This window comes from Amblyomma mixtum, chromosome 10 (assembly GCF_055824585.1).
Source record: "Amblyomma mixtum isolate Tamu chromosome 10, ASM5582458v1, whole genome shotgun sequence".
NCBI lineage: Eukaryota > Metazoa > Arthropoda > Arachnida > Ixodida > Ixodidae > Amblyomma > Amblyomma mixtum.
Genome location: NC_143021.1, coordinates 156,153,487 through 156,168,752, shown reverse-complemented (window position 1 = coordinate 156,168,752; position 15,266 = coordinate 156,153,487).

The window sequence follows — 15,266 nt, the reverse complement described above, 5'->3', positions numbered from 1 at the left end:
GTTAACCAGGCGATGCCCAGTTGGCTACCCTACACTTGGGGAGGGGAACAAAGGGGAAAAAAGGAAAAAGAGCGGCAAGGAAATGAATTGTCTAAGTGTCCAGCGACCACTATGTCGCAGAGACAGAGGGCGCGCACTGAAAACTTTAAAGGGTCAGTCTACTGAATTTTATCGGCCATATTTTCTTTGCGGCAACCGATAGCTCTTTACTCAAATTACCGTTTAGCCAGCTGTGGTGCCAAGGAGTGCGGTAGAACATTTTAAAATAGAATTTATTAATGTGGGAACACATCTGTATGAGATGGTAGTCTCATCTGGCAACCATCTGGATTTCCGCCGCGCGGCGACAAACATGGCGGCGCCTGTCGAAGCTGGACCTCTCGCTTCGGACTGAATTCTCGTTGTTGCTGCCTTTTTCAGTGCGTTCACTGGCTATAAATGGGGCGCCTGTCTTTCGCTTCGTCTCATCTCGCCTATAAGAAAACATATAAGAGATAAATTTGCTTTATTTTAATAATTAGAGAGACGATTCTGCCTCTCCTAGGCTTATGTGGAGAGTCGGTTTGTTTACAGCAATGGTTCCCGTCCTGACGACCAGATGGCGCCACTATAGGCTGAGTTTATTTTTGCGTCTCTGCTAGCATACGCTGAACTAAAAGTGGGAATGTGCCTGCGTTTTTCGTACGTGTAACTATAAATATTCATGTGATTTACAGAAAAAGCGAGCGGTACGCCTTCTACAGTTTACTAGAACAAAACGTGCGTTTCTCTCACATTGGGGCATACAAATGGTACGTAGTATATTCACTTATGCTTATACAAAAAAAGACTACCACTTTCTTGAAGAAAATAAACGTTTGGGGTCGCCACCGTGCATTTTTACGCGACTTTTAACGCCGAAATAAAATATAAATTCCTGCTTAAACCGGGCGCACATCCCTCGTTATTGATGTTATAGGGTGCCAACTACCAGAATATGCCATTATTTATACACTCATCTCGGTGAGTAGACTGACCCTTTAAGATTATAGGCGGGAATGCAACCCCGAGTCCCTTAAGAAAGTCAGGAGCGCTTTCACCGCTTTCCGTTGTCTGGAAGGTTGTGTCCAAGGCCCCAGAGCGTTAGACTCTGTTAAAGGGCGCGAGTACAAGCGGAGCAGAGATGCACTTAGGAGGCCGCGCTCTCGCTCAAAACGAGGGCAGTCACAGAGGAGGTGGCTGATCGTCTCGTCACAACCGCACTGGTCACACGCAGGAGAGTCAGCCATTGCGATGAGATGGGAATAGGCGTTTGTGAACGCCACTCCCAGCCACAGGCGGCACAACAGCGTAGTATCACCGCGGGGGAGGCCGAATGGTATATGATGTTGGAGTAAGAGGTTGAAGTGATGCGAGCGGGGTGACCAACCTCCAGGGGCAGACCACGACGTTACAGTCAGGTTTCGGGCGAGCAGTTGAAGGTGCCTTGCTGCGTCAGCTCTTGTCAGTCGTATGCGGAGAGTGTTGGTTGCATCGTGAGCCGATCGAGCAGCATCGTCAGCTAAGGCGTTACCAACAATGCCGCTATGGCCTGGTACCCACTGGAAGATGATTTCATGATTTTGTTCGATTGCCTGGTGGTGCAGATATCGTATCTCCGCTGTAAGTTGCTCATGGTCGCTATGTCTCAAGGCAGATTGAAGACATTGTAGGGCAGCTTTTGAATCACAGAAAACAGCCCATTTTTGAGGTGATTGTTGAGAGATATACTGTACCGCCGCAAGAAGTTCGGCCAACTCTGCTCCAGTAGAGGTAGTCCGATGCGAAATTTGTTGGTGAATTTGAGTCTGTCGCGCAGGAACGACCACAGCGCAAGCGGAACTAGTAGAGGTTACTGATCCATCCGTATAGACGTGAGTACGGTCCGAATATTCGAAGTGGAGCATGGACAGTGTCAGTTGCTTAATGGCTGGCGTCGATAAATTTGACTTCTTCGCTATCCCCGGAATAGCAAGGCGCACACATGGGAGCCGCATACACCACAGAGGAGAGGGAGGTAGTGCTGCCGGGGTGCGTGTTCGCCAAATGCAGCCGGTACAGCCAGCGATGACAGCGCCGCCCACCGGCAGGTAGCAGCCACATTAAGGCTGGTTATAAATATTCATTCAGAACGACGCCTTGACATCGCCGCTATGGCGCAGTGCATATATATACATATGTGTGTGTGCATATACACACACAAAAACAACTATTTACAGAGCACCTAGGTAGGCGCTAGGTGGCAGAAACATAATAGTAACATATTATAACTAAAAGGCCGGTAAAGATATACAGCGCATCAGGAGAGGAAACCAATCCGGTACAAAGTCCGATTTTTTGTAAATGTCCGTTACCTGCAGCAACATTCGGCTAAAGTGAATTCTGGGCGAAACAAGAGGTTCAACGTTGCGATCTTGCATGCGTGTTTTCCAAAGACTATGAAGTCCAATCAGAAGAATCATATCATAAGGATTCGAGTCAGGTTGGGAAACAACAAGGTAGCGCACACTATATATATGCTTTGTATACAAAACCATGTTAATAAATACCATGAAAGAAAAAAAAAAGCCGCTATGGCGCAGTGGATTAGAGGCACGTGTTGTGTATGGAAGGTCGGCCGTTCGACTCCGCTCTCTGTACTGTAATTTTATTGTTTTTTTAATTTCATTTTTGTCAAATTTTTTTCCCTTTTAGGTCGCAAATCGTGATGCTTAGTGGCATATAACGCCATTGAAGAGGATTTATTATCCCTTTTAGGTAAGCCGTTGTGACAATCTTCAGTCACCGTGATTAATTCACTGTGGTTTCAAGCCTTGTGGCTGTACAGGCTGCAGTTGGCGAATACGCTGCCGGGGTGAACTGTTGTGGGATCGACGACTGTTGCGTCGTTATGACCTTTGCAAATGCAGAATGTGGTCTCTGCAGTGGCAGAGGCGCAAGGTGATTCTGTGGAATCCTTGAGATATGACGTATGTGCATTCGCAAGCAGTCTAGGACAATATAAGTAGAGATCGGGTGGTCTTTGGCGAGTGCAATGCTACCCAGTGTTGATGCGCTCCGAGGGAGACCTAGGCATGTGCGAAGGGCCTTACCCTGTACTGACTGGAGGGCACGCATGTTAGTTTTGCACGTGTACTGTACAGGTGTACTGTACCGCAAAAATCCGACAAATAGAGCTCTGTACAACTCCAGCATTGACTGGACCGACGAGCCCCATGATTTTCCGCCTAGAAATCGGAGTAAATGAGCGATAGATGTTAGCTTTTTTTTCCAGTACAGTGCAATGCGGGCTCCATGATAAATTGCGGTCGATCAGGATCCCTGGGAAACGATGAGTTTTGCTGTAAGAAATGACTTGACCGTCGATGCGTACCGGATATGGAGTCATACATTTATGTGTAAATGCCACTAGCGCGCACTTTTCCGGTGAAACGCTGAGACCTTGCTTCTGGAGATAGGAAGAAGTGATCGATGCTGACCGCTGAAGTCTTGCACGCACCTGGGGACGCGTCACAGAGGAGGCCCAAATGCAGATGTCATCGGCGTACATACACACCTGGACGGTGTTCGGGAGGTTCTCAGGGAGGGCGATGAGAGTCAGATTAAACAATGTAGGGCTAAGGACACCGCCCTGGGGCACGCCACGGTAGGTGCAATGCGCAGGCGTCGGGCCATCTTCACATTGGATAAAAAATGATCTTTTGGACAGATAGCTCTCTATCCACGCAAACATCCGACCACCGATGCCCACAGTTTCCAGCGCATCAGGGATGGCCTCATGGGTCACGTTGTCGTAGGCACCTTTTACATCCAGAAAGAGTGCCACTGACAAACGTTTCAAGCGCTTCTGTTGTTGAACCGTGGATACAAGATGAACGACGTCGTCAATAGAAGAGCGACCCCGCCTGAAGCCGGCCATAGCGTCGGGGTATATTTTGTAGTGCTCGAGGTACCACTCAAGGCGCGACAAAGTCATTTTCTCCATGACCTTTCCTACGCGACTGGCCAGAGCTATTGGCCTATACGATGAGAGCTCGAGCGGAGATTTCCCTGGTTTTAGTAGTGCATATTGCAGTAAAAACAAAATACGTACGCCCCCAGACATATCTTTAGGGCAGAGGGTTGCATATAAGTCATGCAAGCCATGGAGGGAAGCAATAAATGTAACAATAAAGCCATAAACTTCTTGAAGGTGTGAAGAACTTTTGTGCCAGCCTTTGACGCACTTTTGGTATCTAAAGAAAGAGTCAGTGCTCAACATGTAGCTCAAGAGCAGACCATGTCGACGAATACTTTTGAGCACGAGTGTACGTAACTGTGACCTGTCATGCGTCGTGTTTTTATACAACATTTGTTACCATTGTAAAAATTCAAGGGGCGGTTTTGTACTTCAAGATAAAAATAAAGCCTATACTAAGGGAAGTTGTCTTTCACATGTGAGAGACACGAACAAATACTGGAGTAAAATGCTGCAAAGGTGTAGCGGCGTGCTGTTATAACAAAGGTATGCGTATAGTATGTTTTCATTAATCACCATTCCTGTTCAGTCACCGTCCGTGCCGACATTGTGGCGTGGACATTCGGACGCCGAGTATGGTTTCAAGACCTGGTCGAAGTGATTACAAGAATACATGAGTGGCACAGAAAAGCAGAATCATTCAAGTAGCGCATGACACTGGTAGATAGCAATGACGTGGGGTGTCTGATGTCAATTTTCTTACCCTCTACACGACTGTTGTAACTATGCGTAGCTGCCGCTGTTCGTTGTCGTAATCACAAATGATCAGACTTGATCCAGTCGTTGAAACTTAACTCGTTGAATTTATTTACACGTTAACAAGAATCAAATGCAAGCAACTACACATCTCCCGGAACGCTCGAGCAGTCAGCGAAGCTAGCTGCTCGTCGTTCGGCGTCCGGAGTACAACTGGCCCTCGCTCTCCCCACGCTGTCCCAAAAGCCCCTTCCAACCGCGGCACCTTTGAGGGGGCATCGGCGCCCGCGCTCACACAAAGAGCTTCCGCTTTGGGTGAGCCGGCACGGCTCATAACTGATTACTTGGGAAGACCAGAGCGCGAGCTTCCAAACGCCCCCCCCCAGGCGCTCCCCGGGCCAGAAGGACATGTGGCTGAAAACGACAAGGGGGAGATGGCACACAAAAAAAGAACACTAATGGGCGGTAGGGTTAGCCCGTCCCTGACCGTCGCGCCGGAAGGTCGCCCTTGACTGTCGCGCCGGAAGGTCGCAACACTCCCCCGCCGAATGGGTCAACGACTCATTCTACGCTTCTGACAGCTCAATCGGGTACAAAAGCTGTACAGGTAGTCTAACCACTTTGCCCTTCGGCAGCCGGACTTCGCAAGACCTTATCTTTCCGTCGCGTCCGTGGAACACAGTTACAACGACTCCGCTTTTCCACAGGAGGCGAGGAAGACTTTCGCGGACCAAAACAATGTCCCCAGGCTTCAGTGTCGGCCCCCTTTGCTCCCTAGAGGCGTAAGCCGAGCGCAGCTCTCGTAGGTATTCTTTCTGCCATGCTTGCCAGAACAATTCTAGCATCTGTTTTCGTTTCCTCCATAGCGTTCGGAGGGAGGCTGCTGTGTTATTAACCGCTCTCTTTTCGGGCGAGGGCAGGGCCGTCAAGCGCTTTCCGGAAAGAAAATTAGCTGGCGTGAGGGGAGAGCCATCCCTGGGGTCGTCATAGACATATGTGAGGGGTCTGGAATTAATTACCGCTTCGACCTCGGCAAGCACTGTAGTCAAGTCGACAAAGGCTAAGCACTGACGCCCGATTATTTTCTTCAAAGCTGTCTTCACGCTTCTTACTAGCCTCTCATAAAATCCACCCCACCAAGGCGCCCGCTCCACTATGAATTTCCACTGTATGCTAGAGTTAGCGAAGTGGTCTTGAGTGTCCGGGTGTCGCAGAACATCCCAAAGCATATTCAATTCTTTCGATGCTCGTTTGAAAGTAAGTGCATTGTCAGAATAAATAATGCGACACAGCCCTCGTCTAGACACAAAGCGGCGGAAGGCCTGGATAAAAGTCTCAGTGCTCATGTCCTTCACCAGTTCTAAATGCACAGCACGCGTCACAGCACAAGTGAAGAGAACAATGTAGGATTTAGCTACACTTGAACCCTCTTTCACGAGGAGTGGGCCAGCAAAGTCCACTCCGACGACCTCGAAAGGCTCTGCTTGAGAAGTTCTGTCGGGGGGGAGTTGGCCCGTGTCCACTTCGACGCGGGAGGCACTCAGCCGCCGGCACACAACACAGGAGCGCACTACACTTTTCGCCAATTGGCGGCCGCGCACTATCCAAAACCTTTCGCGTAGTTGGACGTGCGTGTCCCGCACTCCTGCATGCAACAACTTCTTGTGAGCCTGATGCACTAACAGGACAGTGTATCTGTGCTGCTTCGGTAGGACGATAGGGTGCCGCTCGTCATAGTCCTTGTCCGCTGAACAGAGGCGACTGCGTATCCGTAGCAACCCGTTGTCATCTCTCCGTAAAACGAAGTCTTTGAGGGTTGAATCACGCGGCGTCTTTTCTCCTTTGGCTACGCACTGCAGCTCGGTACCGAATGCCGATTTCTGTGCCTGCTTCAGCCAATAAATCTGTGCATGTTCCAATTCAAGAGCCGTTAGGGGTCCCGTATGTCTTTGTTTTGTTTGCAGGTTGTTTACAAACCGCAGAATCCAACCTGTCACCCGGTTTAACTTAGTTGCGGAGCTGAATCGATTCAAGTCTAGGAGTTCGCTTTCTTCTCCGCAGACGGTATTCAGGGCTTTTACTTCCCTTCGTTGTTCCAGCTCGACAGGTGTGAAACAGCTTGGCATTCTTTCGTCTGGCCAGGCATCTGCTGTTCGTGTAATCCATGATGGTCCTTTCCACCACAGGTCACTGCCAATGAGGCGATCTGCGGTCAGACCCCTGGTCATCAGGTCCGCAGGGTTCATTTTGCCAGGGCAGTGCCTCCATGTCATGTTCTGCGTGTTTTGCTTAATCTCCGTAACACGGTTTCTGACAAACTCTTTCCACCTAGACGCGTCCCCACGGATCCAGCAAAGGGCGATCATGGAATCTGTCCACAGATACGCGTTGTCGATCTCGACTTGAAGATTGGATTTCAAGAACTGAAAAAGCCGTGACGCCAGCAAAGCAGCCATTAACTCGAGCCGTGCTAGAGTGACCGGCTTTACTGGAGCCACACGGCATTTTGACATCACCAAGGTGGACGAGCACTGGCCTGGGCTGGTTTCGCTGCAAAGATAGGCCACGGCGCCGTACGCTTTCGTGCTGGCGTCTGCAAAGATATGCAACGTCCTGCGCTCTGGAGCCCCTTCGACGTTAGCGTCATAGGTTCGGGGAATCTTGAGGTCATTAAGTGAGGGAAGATCATCACACCACTTGACCCAGCTTTCCAGTATGTGATCTGGCAGTTGTTGGTCCCATGAAAGGTTCTCCTTCCATATCTCCTGGAATAGTGCTTTTGCCCTTACTGTGTACGGTGACAAAAACCCAAGAGGGTCGTATAGCCGCGCCGTTGTCTGCAGAACGAAGCGCTTGGTGTTTATCCTTTTCTCGGAAAACTCAATGATGGGGTCCAGGGAAAATGTTAGAATATCTTCTTTGGCTTGCCATGTGAGACCGAGCACCTTTAGCAAGTCGGCAGGTTTGCCCAGCGGTCTTTCATTCGGGCAACCCTCGGAGAAAATCGATCTCATCCTTTCGCTGTTCGATCCCCATTTGTGTAAGCGCATTGACGCTGCTTCAAAAATGGCGTTTGCCTGCTCGTAAACCTTAGCAGCATCTTCGTCGTTGGCAGCACCACACAGTAAATCGTCGACGTAAATACTCCCTTTCAGAAGTTGTGCTGTTTCGGGGTACTGGTCTTTTACATTTTCCAGGTGATGCCGTAGTGTTGCCGCCAAAAGAAAGGGACTTGAAGTGACTCCAAAGGGCACTCGCGTCATCCTTAACACAGCAGTCTTTGGAAGTGGTCCGTCAGCTTCGAGAGTGCTTTCATACCACAAAAATTTCAATGAATTTCTGTCCTCTGGCGCCACACTTATTTGCAAAAACGCCTTTTCCACATCCGGCACCAGAGCTATTCGATGTCGACAGAAATTGAGCAGTAGTCGAACTAGATCAGGATTCAAGTTCGGTCCACACTCTAAATTTTCATTTAGAGATTTTGCTCCTGAGCCGTGAGATGATGCATCAAATACTATCCGCAGCTTCGTTGTACTGCTGCTCTCACGAAGCACAGGCTGGTGAGGCATGTAATAAGCATGCTGACCGTCACTGGAAGCATCATTCGGAACAACCTCGGCTATGCCTTCGGCAACCAGGCGACGCATTTCGGCATCGTACTCATGCATTAGAGCTGGCGCTCTGCTCAGTTTTCTGCCAAGGAAGTGGAATCTTTTTTCTGCTACAGCTCGGTTGTCTGCAAGGTCCACTTGATTTTTCCACGGAAGTTTTACTTCATACCGTTGATCAACTACCTTGACGGTCTTGGTAAAGTCGACCCATAGATCAGCGTCCTGGGAAGCTGTCGTTGTGTCCGAAACACCAATGCCTTCTAGTTCCCAAAAGAGCTTCAAAACAGGCTCAACCTGTTCATCTGCGACCGTCGCTCTCAACACGACTGCATGAGCGCAAGTCGCTTCTTGGCAGGAAAATGAAGTTTTGCCCTGCACTGCCCATCCAAACACTGTTTCGAGTGCCGTTAGCCGAGCGTCCAATTTTTTCACCCTGCCAGTTAGAAATTCCCAGAAGTGATCTGAACCGACCAGCACGTCGATCAGGGCAGTGTGGGGATACTCAAACTCGTCACCCGGTGACAATGAGAGCTCGCGCAGAGTCTTCCTGATATGCTCGTCGGGACAAGGGATGGCTTGGTCGCATATAGTAGGTGTCTCCAAGGCCTCAATTTTATATTCTGTTTTTGGGTCATCTTTTCCAAATAGACACACTTCGACGCGTCGGAATGTGCGTTGCTTTTGTACTCCTCCGAAAACTCCAATAGTGAGTATTTCGGTTCCTAGCAGTCGGCAACCGAGCTGTCGCGAGCAATCTTCGGAAATGAAGCTTCTTTGGCTTCCGCTGTCAAATAATAGTCGAGACATTCGTTTTGCCCTAGCCCCTTTGTTCCAAGCGGTCACCGTTGGCATTAGCACATTTTGCTTGGGGCGATTCTCCTCGGCTTCGGAAGCATGCAGGATGACTCCTCCAGCTCTTTCGGTAGCTCCCTCTCCTTTCGATGAGTTATTAATGAAGGCAGGATCGCATATGGAGGTCGCATGCCTTCGTGTGCATTTTTTACAGATCAGTCTCACTCTGCAATTCTTGGATCTGTGACCTTGTTTCGTGCAGCGAAAGCATCTTCCTTTGGACGTTAAAATTGCTTTCTTCTGCTTCACATCCAGATGTGAATCGCAATCTTCGCCTCCGTGATTACTTGATCCGCAGATTGGGCAGGATTTGTTTGACGCTGAGCCATGCAAAGCTGCTGCCGAGGAAGGTCGAATGCTCCCTCTTGATTCTTCCTTTGGCCCGTTAAAATGAGATGCTGGCTTACCGGGTGCAGTTTCAGGTCGATGCTCGAAGGCTTTCTCGCGGCTCTCCAACTCCAGTCTGAAGAACCGAAGTAAGGACTTGAGTGGTGTCCGGCTGTCCGTCGCTGTTGCTGAGGATGTTGCGGACCGGGCACAATCTTCTGCCGTTGTAGATGACGTTGTACTCGGAGCATGTTGGTCATCTGCGTGCGCGCGGTGATAGGCGAGGACGAGCTCCCTTGGAAGTGCACGAAGCAGGACGGGATACAGCATCGCGTTGTAACTGTCGTCGCCAACACCCAACGCTCTCAAGCCTCGCATACGCACTTGCACGTCGTCGTAGAGCCGCCTTAAGTCACGCACTTTTCCCGCAGACATCACACCCCGGATATCGATGAGCCCCTGCATGTGTTCCTGTATCAAGGCCGCTTGGTCGCCGAATCGCTGCTTTAGGATTTCGATGGCATCAGTATAGCACTCAGCTGTAGCTTGAAGCCCGGCGATGGCGGCTTCAGCTTGTCCAGAAAGCAGCGACTTTAGGTAGTTAAAGCGGTCAACAGGGGAGAGGTCCGGATTCGTATGAATAGCTGGCTCAAACTGCTGCCAGAACGGCTGCCAATTTTTTCTTCTTCCGTCGAATTTCGATAGTTCCAATTTCGGAAGTTTTATCTTGTGATGTGCGGAAGTCGTAGAGGTGGTCGCTGATTCCTTCCGGCTTTCAGGATTTGTCTTGAGTTTTAATCTGCAGATGCTAATGGCAATCTTGTCGGTATACTCAAGGACCTGTTCAAACTCAGCGTCTGCGTCGTCACCTTTGATATGTGGCTCGATCGCGGAGTCCACATCGTTGAGCTGCCGTTGCACCAATTGTAAGCGCTCGAGAAGGACGCTCACCTTTTCGATGTCGGGTGCTGTCTCGGCGGCCAAGATGTCGTCGGCTTCTTTAGTAAGACGCGTCGCTGATGATCTGACAGCCTTCCTCTTCTTCTTCAGCACCTCCATCTTGTCGTTGTCGTTGGGGTCCGGTCGATGTAAGAAATCCGTTCCCGGCTTTCGGCACCAGAACTTTTGTTGTAACTATGCGTAGCTGCCGCTGTTCGTTGTCGTAATCACAAATGATCAGACTTGATCCAGTCGTTGAAACTTAACTCGTTGAATTTATTTACACGTTAACAAGAATCAAATGCAAGCAACTACACATCTCCCGGAACGCTCGAGCAGTCAGCGAAGCTAGCTGCTCGTCGTTCGGCGTCCGGAGTACAACTGGCCCTCGCTCTCCCCACGCTGTCCCAAAAGCCCCTTCCAACCGCGGCACCTTTGAGGGGGCATCGGCGCCCGCGCTCACACAAAGAGCTTCCGCTTTGGGTGAGCCGGCACGGCTCATAACTGATTACTTGGGAAGACCAGAGCGCGAGCTTCCAAACGCCCCCCCCCCAGGCGCTCCCCGGGCCAGAAGGACATGTGGCTGAAAACGACAAGGGGGAGATGCCACACAAAAAAAGAACACTAATGGGCGGTAGGGTTAGCCCGTCCCTGACCGTCGCGCCGGAAGGTCACCCTTGACTGTCGCGCCGGAAGGTCGCAACAACGACATTTCGTAACCACAATCCAGCTTCGGGATGATAAACCCCGAAACATGCGGTAACTCCTCCTTAGCGCTCACTGGGTGTGTTCGAGTTTCCAATCACGGACTATTTCCTGACACGTCTCAGCTTCCGCTCCGCCAGGAAACACCGTCATGGTCACATGACCTACTCGCCAGCGGCTGCTTGCGGACAAGCGGAGCCGGGCTACCCCTCGGTAACCGTACTAGTCCGTTGTCATCTGCTAGCACACGACGCAAGTCAAAGCCAGCACGACGCAGAAGCAACGTCATGCGTTCGATCACGGTCACTGCGTCGATTTGAAGACCATACTGTCAGATTAGCATAGGTGATTAGAGAACTCAGCTTCGGCAGTATGCTCGCCGCTACTGCTCCGGCAAAGTTCGCACAAAGTAGCCCAACTCGTTGCCGATAGGCAGACGGAAGAAAGCCTTCGTAAAAATGTTAACAAGCGCGAGCTGCTCCAGAATAGGAGCGGTTCACCTGCAATGCTTTCAGGTAAGCGCGCAGGCAGCATGTCGCAAAACAAGCGCTCAAGAACCTTTTGACGACACCAGCAAACAATAGGCGCTCGCAGCTCCGAACGCGCGTCCGTGTGTAGTGGATTTCATGACAATAAAACGAAGATTCAAGAACAAAAAGTCTCCCCATGGCTCAGAGAGCAGCTGTGGAGTTCATGTGAAGGTTGAACGCTCGGTATAGTCCTGCAAGGAAAGGAAAAAATACTCAAAATACGCTCAGATCCTAGCTCAATATGGCTGCCATTGTGGAGCTTCACTTTCCAGGCAGCTGTCGTCTGCTGCTTTCCTCGCAGCCCCAAGTAGCCCACGTACTCGCAGCGGCGAAAAACGAACGCGTTGCTACGGCGATGCGGGCAGCTTTCTTTCTGGTGGGCGGAGCTCTCGGGCTACGCGAGAAAATCGTACACCGGACTCGAGTCCGCAAGTAGACTCGGACAGTTAGGGGCTTAAAAACGAATGCGCCCACTGCTTACACATTCCCTGCACGAGAAAGTAATCTCACTGGTGCCATGCCGGCTCAGAAGACCGTAACAGTGTTAACGTATTGTATAGCGTAGCAACCGCAGCACTTATCTAAATAGTGGAAAGATAACGATCTCTAATGTTTCAGCAATACATTCAAATGATGTATGATAGCCATATTTGGTCCCCATGACAAACGTGGTTGAGATGAGTAGTGCAGCTGGAGAAGGAATTTTTAACTCACCTAAGAATCCGAATAAGCATTCATGGAAAACGCAAGTTTCCATGAATCATTTCATGAGCATGCAGTTCAAATCATTTCATGAGCATGCAGAAAGTAAGAGGTGCGTAGTGAAGAAGCAAGGAACACGGGCCGATAGAAATAACTCGGAGGTGAAGCTTTAGTTCACTCACACTATGCATAAAGACTGAATTCTTGCCGAAATATAGCAGAAGAAAAGAGTGAACCAAGTTGGTCACACACGTTGAAGAGCGTGTTATTTCAGGATCTATATGTTTTCAGATACGAATTTTTCACATTGTACCAGTGAGCATGTTGTTAGGAAAATGCATGTTTAGCTCAGCCGTTTATCATCTCTTGCTCCTTCTTAAATGCTTAACTTGGATCATGCTGTACGGTTAATTTTGCTTCCGAAGCAACTCTTCTGCTTTCATTCGCTGCAAAGCACCGCATTTAAACAGAGTCAGCTTTCTGTAAACTTCTATAGGATAACCGTGGAAGCATTGAGAGAAAAAAAATTGAAAAGTTTTGCTACAACACAAAGCTTCAAAGCAAGTATTCGTGCCGCTGGTGTGACAGTAATGATTTCGGATACAGCAGTGTGGACTGACAAACTTACTAACAGGTTTGTGTTCTTGAACCGCAATGCCAAGTTTATGCTCATAGCATGTGTTCATATGTCACCGATGCAAGCAATGAGTTCTGATTCACAATTCGAAGAGCTGCTCAATAAGGCTACAGAAACAGCCAGGGGCGACAGCGCTCATAGTAGCACAGCAACAGAGCATTTCTGACATCCAAACACGGGTTTGATGCATAATAGGCGTAACGATAGCTTTTCACATTCTTTCAAGAAGTTTAGGGGTATGACCAGCCTGCAGCATTAGTTTCATGGTGATGTAAATTGTTTCAATGCTGCGTTTCATGTTTAATGTTCCACCAATGCAGCTCTACCGAGAATTATTGCAACTTGCTGTTCTGGCAACTTGCAATCTCACTGCATAAATGCGCATTTTACTAGGGGTGCACAATATATACAATGAAAGTCACTCTAATCTGCCTAATAGATGCTTGGAATAATTTTTCCTCAATGTAGCCGAAGGCATGATTAAAATTCAATGCACAAGAGTATTCTTATTTCATAAAGTATTTTTTTTTCAACGAGACATTATCCCATACGTCTACACAATAAATACATGTGGCAAATGGCCTCAGAGCCATGCTCTTTATACAATGCATGAAGGCTGGCAAACGAAATCTATAAAAAAACTGTATATTTCAAACATATTCACTGTCATGACGTTACATTTGTCGACTTCTTGGCGCTTTCCGACCAAGGCCACAAGCAAAAAACCCAATCAAAAGCTCCCACTAGAAAGGAATATTAACAACAGAGCACGACGAAAAATGTAGACAAGACCTCATTAGGAACGAATACAATTCTGCTTGGCGCGTCCAAGAGGAAGAAATATAGCTAGACGCTCCGAATGGTTCTCACATCAAGTGGATATGATGCAGTAAAGCAACGTCTTCAACTAACAACAATGATAACACAGCTACTTGCTTTATAAAATCGCTCTCGGGCCATGGCATGCCTCTCCCCTGCATGGTTTTACCTTCCGATGCTCTTCGTCGCCCGAATATTGAACACACTTCTTTTATTTAAAAATAAACAAAAGATCTCCTAAAGCATCTCTTCCTTTTAGAAACTGGACACAGCACCCTGGAGAAAAAGATTCTACGTGTAATAGTTCTATTTTAGGGAGAAGAGCGCTGTGCGCTAGTGTCGAACCGATATCAGTTGTTCTACTAGGCGTGCAGCCTAGTTTTTTTAGTTAAAAAAATCTGGAAGCTACTTGGTGCTTTTTGAGCACATTGCGAAGACAGTGATGTCCCAGTTCTCTTAGAATTCCGCGTGAGAAGCGCATATTTTGAGCAAAGGAGTGTGCTCTACAAGGCGTATTTTGTGATCTTGTGCACAAGCACGTGAATAACAACTGAAAACAAGGGCCTACTTACGCATCAGGTACAATTCTCAACTGGTACTGCGCAACGAGAGTTTAAAACTGAGTGGATGAAGCCACGGCTTTAGTTTATTTAGTTAACACTCTCGTCAACCTTCAGAAATGTTGTAGTGAAGCTCTCAAGACATCAGTTTACGCCTTGCACACTTACTGAAATAGAAAAACCTGGCTAAGAAAAACTATTTGTTAAAATACATATTTATATCGTTGAAGATGCTGTGAAAAATTGAATGTCAGAATTCAAAAACTCTTTTTTTTTGTAATATAAACACCCATGTGCAATTCCTATTCTTATGTAAACATTTCACTTAATTGATAGTATTGATGTAAATTTCCCTGCTTCTGATGGCAATAAGCACTTGAAAGTGTACCGTTCAAAAAGTTCTACAAAATGCCTATTCTTCTTCTAATTAATTTGCACTGGCACAATATATTCCAAAGGAACTTTGTGCACTTTACGCAAGCTTACTATATAAGAAACACTCGGGAATGTTTAAAGTTTTATCTCACAAAATAAGCTGCGAAACCTACACAAATTCATACCCGTATCCCGCTAGGTACCATACCCACTTAAAGTACAGCCAATTGCTTTGTTCACGACCAAAAGTATTTACGACTCTGACGCCTTGCGAAATCTCATGTAGAGCTGGTTTATTTTCGTAGTGCTGCCACTTTTTGTATGCCTCCTCCTTCGGCAATTCCTTATAATATATTTGCGTAGCTTGTACTATATAATAACACAATAAGATTAATGCTTTGAGGCACAAGTGAAGCTTGCTCAGTTCGAATATTCGTATACTTCTAATGAGGTCCTTTTTCTTATTTTTCTCCC